The sequence below is a fragment of the Triticum urartu genome, chromosome 5A (genome assembly GCF_056163025.1).
Source record: "Triticum urartu cultivar PI428250 chromosome 5A, HENAU_Tu73, whole genome shotgun sequence".
Classification (NCBI taxonomy): Eukaryota; Viridiplantae; Streptophyta; class Magnoliopsida; order Poales; family Poaceae; genus Triticum; species Triticum urartu.
In genome coordinates this window covers 546,170,626-546,178,606 of record NC_141877.1, presented here as the reverse complement: position 1 = coordinate 546,178,606, position 7,981 = coordinate 546,170,626, and positions in this window count along the sequence as shown.

The following is a 7,981-nucleotide window of genomic DNA, read 5'->3' as shown; positions in this document are numbered from 1 at the left end:
CAGGTGTTGATAGGATGGTGGGCAAGGGTCCAGAGCGCCCTGATCCTCCTGCGAGCGCTACTGGGAGGGGTGGTTCCATTATTCCAGCCCAGCCCCTCCAGAGAGCGCTGCTAGACAGTATGCAGACAACTGCGGCGGGTGCTTCTTCTTCGGCTGGGAGAGTTCGGGGGAGGACGAAGAAGCCTGCTAGAGGTGGACGTGGCAGCGGGAGAGGTAGGAAGGCTGTTACGCCTTCCTCGCCGCCACCCTCAGCTGATTCACCCGACCGCGGGAGTGCTCCGTCTGATGTGGACCCGTCTTGGACTTCGGTCCATGAGCCTTCGGTCACTGATCCCCCCCACCAGACTTAGGTCGCTGATCCTTCGCCCCATGTGAGTCCGCTCCCAAAGTCTTTGTCCCAGAAGACTCCGGTCACGGGGTCTTCATGCCAGAAGACTCCGGTCACAGGGTCTTCGTCCCACGAGACTCCGGAGGCTAGTGGCCCGGAGGATGGTAGTGAGGACACCTTTTCAGATGATAGCTATAGCGACGACGAGCTAGTTGAGAAGGGCAAGAAGGTCTACAAGCGTGGCTGTACAAAGCTCCCGCCCGTGCCAACGACCCCCGACCAGAGGTGGTTGATTGTGCCTAAAGGGTTGAAGTAAGTGCAATTACTATTTTTTAACCTTTTGCCTTCATGTTCCTTCAAATTAATATCTAATGCATTGGCCTTGTCATACTGCAGGGGCTGGGTACACCCCCGTGGTGCCCGTAGGCCCAACCAGGTCCTTGGTGTGCTTTGCCGGCAGCACTTCCCTGGGTGGGTCATGTTTCCCGGTGAGGGTTAGGTTCCACAGCTAGCACTGATCTAGGAGCTGTACTCGGTTGCCCCAGCCCCGCCGGAGGAGAGGGTCGACGGTGTCTTGTGTGAGACGCTGGCCGACATTGTGTTCCATCGGTTTTGGGTAATTTCTCCTTTACGGAATTAAAAATCAACACTTCCTAGTGATTGTACTAATCAGTGTTGTCTTGTTTGATTGCAGACCTTCTACAGGGTTTCAGAGGGAGAGTAGGAGGCCATGTGTATGGTTGTCGAAACCAAGTGCAAGCGCCTACTTCAGAACTTAAGCAACGAGGCTCGGGTGCAGGTCGTTTGAGACTACTACGCCTCGAAGGGTATTAGGAGGGGCAAGAAGAAGTGTCGCGGCAAGTTTCTGAGTAAGGAGAAGTACATGCAGGTAATTACCTATTCTTAAGGCCTTGAACTTAGTTTTCTTGATTTGATTCGTAGGTGTAGCACTGAAATTTCTTTTGACTCACTTAGGTACCCCGAGATGGTGTGTGTGGATAAGATGGACTATTGGGAGGCGTTGGTGGATGCGTGGTGCTCTCCCCAATGGAAAGTCGAACACCAAAGGGCCAAGGATAAGCGCGACCAAATGGAAGGTGTGCCACACCATCAAGGGAGCTCCAACCTGTTTGAGTACGGTGATAACTGGGTATGTGGTTTGCTACATGATTCATGCAATTCATTCTTCATGCTAGCATTTATCCCTTCCAAAATGACTTAATTAATATGCTTAGTTAGTTAAAAATGGCATAACTAATCTTAGCTAGTTCATTCATGACATAATTAGCTTAAAATGACATCATAACCTTAGATAGCTCTATAAAATGACTTAATATGCTTTAGTTAGTTAAAAAATGGCATAACTACCTTCGATAGCTCAATAACGACCTAAACTAATCTTAGCTAGTTCATTCATGACATAATTAGCTCTAAAATGACATAATAACCTTCGGTAGATCTATAGAATGCCTAAATATGCTATAGTTAGCTCTAAAATGACATAATAACCTTGGATAGCTCAATAATGACATAATTAGCATACTTTGGTCAAAAATGGCATAATAATCTTGGTTACCTCGAAAATGACCTAAACTTAGCTTATTTTCCTCGAAAATGACATAATAACCTTTCTTAGCTCCAAAATGACCTATTTACATAGCAATATCATTCTTCATGCTAGCTTGAGCCCTTAACTAATATTTTGTTCCTCCCTCTCAGGCGCACCACCACAAGAAGCCTGTGCCAAGTCTGTTCGACCTCTATGGCATGGCCCATATGGCCCCGTACAAGAAGGCCAAGCCATTCATGGAGTCTGACCTAGATGATCCAGAGAGCTTCACCAACAAGACCTCCCACCACAAGCTTGTGAGGTACAGAGACGAGGGGAAGGCGAGGAAAGGGGAGGACTTTTAACCTGAGTCAGGATCCTTTTGATACAGAGCTGGTGATGATATCTGGTGACGGGAGGTCCCATGGCTCTCAAGCCATCGGTGATGGACTGATACGTTGTCCTAAGACTCTCCCGCAGATCAAGAAGCGCCTGAGTAGCTCTGATCCTGAGATAACGCCTCGTGCACGGCCCGCGGAGATCACCATGGCGGTTAGTTATACAGACTCTCTCACCTTTCCTCCATTACATTGTGTGTGCGTATGTCGATGATTACAATGCTAACGAGGAGTGGTGTGTTGCAGGCTATTGTTGAGAAAGAGAGATTGAAGACGAAGGCGCTTGTGGAGGAGGCAAAAAGGGAGGCACAAAGGGAGGCGGCGGAGAGGGATAGGGAGATGGAGGAGAGGACGACTAAGTTGTTGGAGAAGGAGAGGAACCGGAACGACAGCGCTAACCGGGCCCTATACGAGCTCATTGTGGTACATTTCTCGTGCATATTAGCCAAATCATGCACTTAATGTTCACATTACTATCTAATATGACTGACTCGTGATAACCAAATGTGCAGACCATGTGCGAGAAAAACGGTCAGGCCCCTCCGCCGATGCCCCAGATTGCTCCGGCGACCACGGTGAGTTTGATTTGAATGGCCGTTGCTTACTACTATTCACATTTCAGTTTGCGAACTTGCTAACGAGACATTATTGGAAATGATCTTTGGTGTAGCATGGCTCCCGACAAGCATCGACCACTCCTGCCAATGCCGGAACCCCGACCGGTCCTTCACCTCCGTCTGGCACTGGCGCAGCCCCGACCATTCCTACACCTCCGTGATAATGGTATTTTTCTTCTTATTTAGCGTGTTTAGTCCATTTATGACATAATTTAGCCTATTTAGTCCACAAATGACATAATAAGATGAAGAAAATCAAGGAAGAGGAAGGAAAGAAGGAATAGGAAGAAAAGAAGAAGATTCTTCTTCTTCTTCTAGTCTTCTTCTTCTTCTTCTTCTTCTTCTTCTTCTTCTAGTCTTCTTCTTCTTCTTCTTCTCCAAAATGAAGTTAGCTCTAAGTTATATCAAAAATGGCATAATATGTTTAGTTAGGTCAAAAATGGCATAATTAGCTAGGTAAGCTCAAAAATGGCATTTTTATTCTTATTTAGCCTATTTAGTCCATTTATGACATAATTTAGACTATTTAGTCCACAAATGACATAATAAGATGAAGGAAATCAAGGAAGAGGAAGAAAAGAAGGAATAGGAAGAATAGAAGAAGAAGAAGACTAGAAGAAGTATCTCATAATATGCTTAGTTAGGTCAAAAATGGCATAATTAGCTAGGTAAACTCAAAAATAGTATTTTTTTTTCTTCTTATTTAGCCTATTTAGTCCATTTATGACATAATTTAGCCTATTTAGTCCAGAAATGACATAATAAGATGAAGAAAATCCAGGAAGAGGAAGAAAAGAAGGAATAGGAAGAAAAGAAGAAGAAGAAAACGAAGAAGAAGAAACGAAGAAGAAGAAGTTCTTCTTCTAGTCTTCTTCTTCTTCTAGTTTTCTTCTTCTCCAAAATGAAGTTAGCTCTAAGTTATATCAAAAATGGCATAATATGCCTATTTCACTCAAAAATGGCACAATTAGCTAAGTTAGCTCCATTTTACCTAAGTATGCTTACTTCTTCTTCTTCTTCTTCTGATTCTAGTCTTCTTCTAACTTTCTTGTTTGACATTTTTCAGATTTAATTCACTATATGGAAGCTTGCATGGATGGAGTGCTTATTTCCCTTTTCTTTTTTTTTTCGTTTGTATCGATGAAAAATGTGGAACTTGTTATATGGATGCATGGAACAATGTGTTGGATGAACATTGTGATGTTACTGTAATATGTATGGATGTAACTCTGTTTCTTATTATGTATGTATGTTGTCTTGGATGGAGCTATGTGTTGGATACATCATATGTCTGCTGTGCATGTGAAAAAATATATGTATATCTGTGTGTGAATTCCTGTGAAATTAAATGGAGTCAAATAAAACAGGGGATATGTAGCCTGTTTGCCGTCCGCTAGCAGACGGCAAAGAGCTTCGCCGTCTGCTAGCGGACGGCAAAGAGGACACGTGGCAGCTACCTCTAAAACCTGGGAACACTAGCTGCCTATTTGGTCACTTTGCCATCTGCCAGCAGACGGCAAAGATTCAAATCACGTTGCCGTCCGCTGGCGGACAACATAGCTGGCCACGTGGCAGCTTTCCAGTACTGCCTAGCTGAGCTCTTTGCCATCTGTCAGCGGACGGCAAAGAGCTTTGACTCTTTGCCGTCCGCTGGTAGACGGCAAAGAGTGCTGTTAACCCCCTAATGGCTCTCACGCCACCGCACTGCTGTCCGTTGTCTTTGCCGTTTGCTGGCCTCGAATGGCGGACGGCACAATCCTTTGCCGTCCGTTTCCAGGAAGTGGATGGCAAAGAAGGCCTTTGCTGGCACGTGTTCAGACGGACAGTTTGTCGTCTGCTGGCGGACGACAAAGAAGTTTGCCGCCCGTGATCCATGCCTTTGTCGTCTGCCATGGTGGACGACAAAGAAGCTGATTCCAGTAGTCCATGATCCATGAGATTTTATTACTACACTAAACAAAAATGTTATGCCAAATGTACATTAATACAAACCATGTGGTATACAATATATCGAGTGTGAAAGAAGCTACAAGAATTCATTGTCAAATGATGCAAAAAGAAAGCGATTTGTATCAATAACTAAATATTCGGTAGCAACAAGTGATATTTACAAGTGACATTGCATAAATAATGTTGCATGAACCATCACCACCCACTGTTCGATGAACAATTTTAAAGACTAACTCCAGTAGATAATACCGAGCAGGAAAGTATCATAATCGGTACATCATCTACTCCAAAAATCCCCTGAATAAATTACTTGGTGTGCACCAAGACCGAAAAATTATTATGAACACAACTCATTTTTCTTAAATCTCCAAAATTTCCTAATCGTTGAAACTCATCAAAGCCATATGTTGCCAATACCTTTTCCCCAAGTTGAATGAAATAATAGTTACATAATTAAAATTTTTTTGGAGAAAAGACACCCAAAAGGCATCTTATATCTGATACTCCAGTATTCATCAAGGAAAAAATTAACTAGAATGTAAAGAAAACAAGACACAATTGATCAGAAAAAGTTAAAATTACATCAAAATCCATACTGATCATCTTCCTTTGATTGGACGCCGCCCACCGAAGCTTTAAAATTACACTGGACCGACATGATACGTCTCCAACGTATCTATAATTTTTGATTGCTCTATGCTATTATATTATCTATTTTGGATGTTAATGGGCTTTATTTTACACTTTTATATCATTTTTGGGACTAACCTACTAACCGGGGCCCAGCCCAAATTGCTGTTTTTTGGCCTATTTTAGAGTTTCGCCGAAAAGGAATATCAAACAGAGTCCAAATGGAATGAAACCTTCGGGAACGTGATTTTCTCAACAAATGTGATCCAGGAGACTTGGAGTGTGCGTCAAGAAACGATCGAGGAGGGCACGAGGCAGGGGGTGCACCTACCACCCCAGGGCGCGCCCTCCACCCTCGTGGGCCCCTCGTTGCTCCACCGACGTACTTCTTCCTCCTATATATATCCATGTACCCCCCAAACATCCAGGAGCAACACGAAAACCTAATTCCATCGACGCAACCTTCTGTACCCGAGCGATCCCATCTTGGGGCCTTTTCCGGAGCTCCGCCAGTGGGGGCATTGATCACGGAGGGCCTTTACATCAACTCCATGGCCTCTCCGGTGATGTGTGAGTAGTTTACTTCAGACCTTTGGGTCCATAGTTATTAGCTAGATGGCTTCTTCTCTCTCTTTGGATCTCAATACAAAGTTCTCCTCGATCTTCTTGGAGATCTATTCGATGTAATCTTCTTTTGTGGTGTGTTTGTCGAGATCCGATGAATTGTGGGTTTATGATCCAGATTATCTATGAACAATATTTGATTCTGCTCTGAATTCTTTTATGTATGATTGGTTTATCTTTGCAAGTCTCTTCGAATTATCAGTTTGGTTTGGCCTACTAGATTGATCTTTCTTGCAATTGGAGAAGTGCTTAGCTTTGATGTTCAATCTTGCGGTGCTCGATCCCAGTGTCAGGCAGGGAACCGACACGTATTGTATTGTTGCCATCGAGGATAAAAAGATGGGGTTTATATCATATTGAATGAGTTTATCCCTCTATATCATGTCATCTTACTTAAAGCATTACTCTGTTCTTATGAACTTAATACTCTAGATGCATGCTGGATAGCGGGCGATGTGTGGAGTAATAGTAGTAGATGCAGAATCGTTTCGGTCTACTTGTCGCGGACGTGATGCCTATATACATGATCATACCTAGATATTCTCATAACTATACTCAATTCTATCAATTGCTCGACAGTAATTCGTTTACCCACCTAATACTTATGCTCTTGAGAGAAGCCACTAGTGAAACCTATGGCCCCCGGGTCTATCTTCCATCATATTAATCTTCCAACACTTAGTTATCTCTATTGTCGTTTATTTTACTTTGCATATTTATTTCTCTTTATCATAAAAATACCAAAAATATTATCTTATCATATCTATCAGATCTCACTCTTGTAAGTGACCGTGAAGGGATTGACAACCCCTTTATCGCGTTGGTTGCGAGGTTCTTATTTGTTTGTGTAGGTGCATGGGACTTGAGCATGATCTCCTACTGGATTGATACCTTGGTTCTCAAAAACTCAGGGAAATACTTATGCTACTTTGCTGCATCACCCTTTCCTCTTCAAGGGAAAACCAACGCAGGGCTCAAGAGGTAGCACGACACTAATGGAAACGAACACATGCAAACACCCTTGCCATATAAGGCTTTAATTTGAAGACCTAATTAGCCACTCGACGCTAGAAATGATATCGCAAGGTTGCAATCCTTCACCATTAGTCTAGAGAGTTGGAGAAACTAGGCCATGCCATACAACAAAAGGAAGATGTCAAATTAGCCGCACGAACAGCCAGCCAACTTCATCCCTTGATTGACACACCAACTAGCAATATTCAAACAGAGCTAGCAGATCATCATTGACACACCAGCTAGCAAGACTCGAACATAATGAACATCTTCAACCTCCCCTAGAAGTGTGTTATGGTTTAAACTGTATAGTGAGAAACTATTTTTGGGGAGCAAAAAGGGGAAAGAGAAGGACCAATTGGTATATATTCTTGGAATAAAATGACAAGGCCAAAGAAACATGGGGTTGGCGATGGTGTTCCGGCTAGGGGGGCTCTCACCATGTCGTCTCCCGGATGGGTTTGCCGGCACTACAAGAAATATGTCAACTAGTGACCTTCTGTCAGTGACCCTGGAAGAATTGGTCATAGATCTATGACCATTTCAGACTAATTGGTCAAAAGCTGTTCGGGGGGCTCCAAACCCTAAACTATAACGACCATTTTGGTCAGAAAGGTCATAATTTCCTTACACAAAATGGTCATAAAGCAGATAGCACTGGTCTGCTGCCTTATTTCTAGTTGATCATGACCAATATAGATGGTCATAACCTTGTAAATTATGGTGGGTTGCTATGACTAGGCGCCACCTCATCAGTTTTGCATATGTGTCATGTCCATGTGGCAGTTTTTGCCCTAGGTTGTGAAGCAACCTATATTTCTGTCATTCCCAAAATTCCCAAAAAAATCTCATAAATTCTTTGGGTCATATC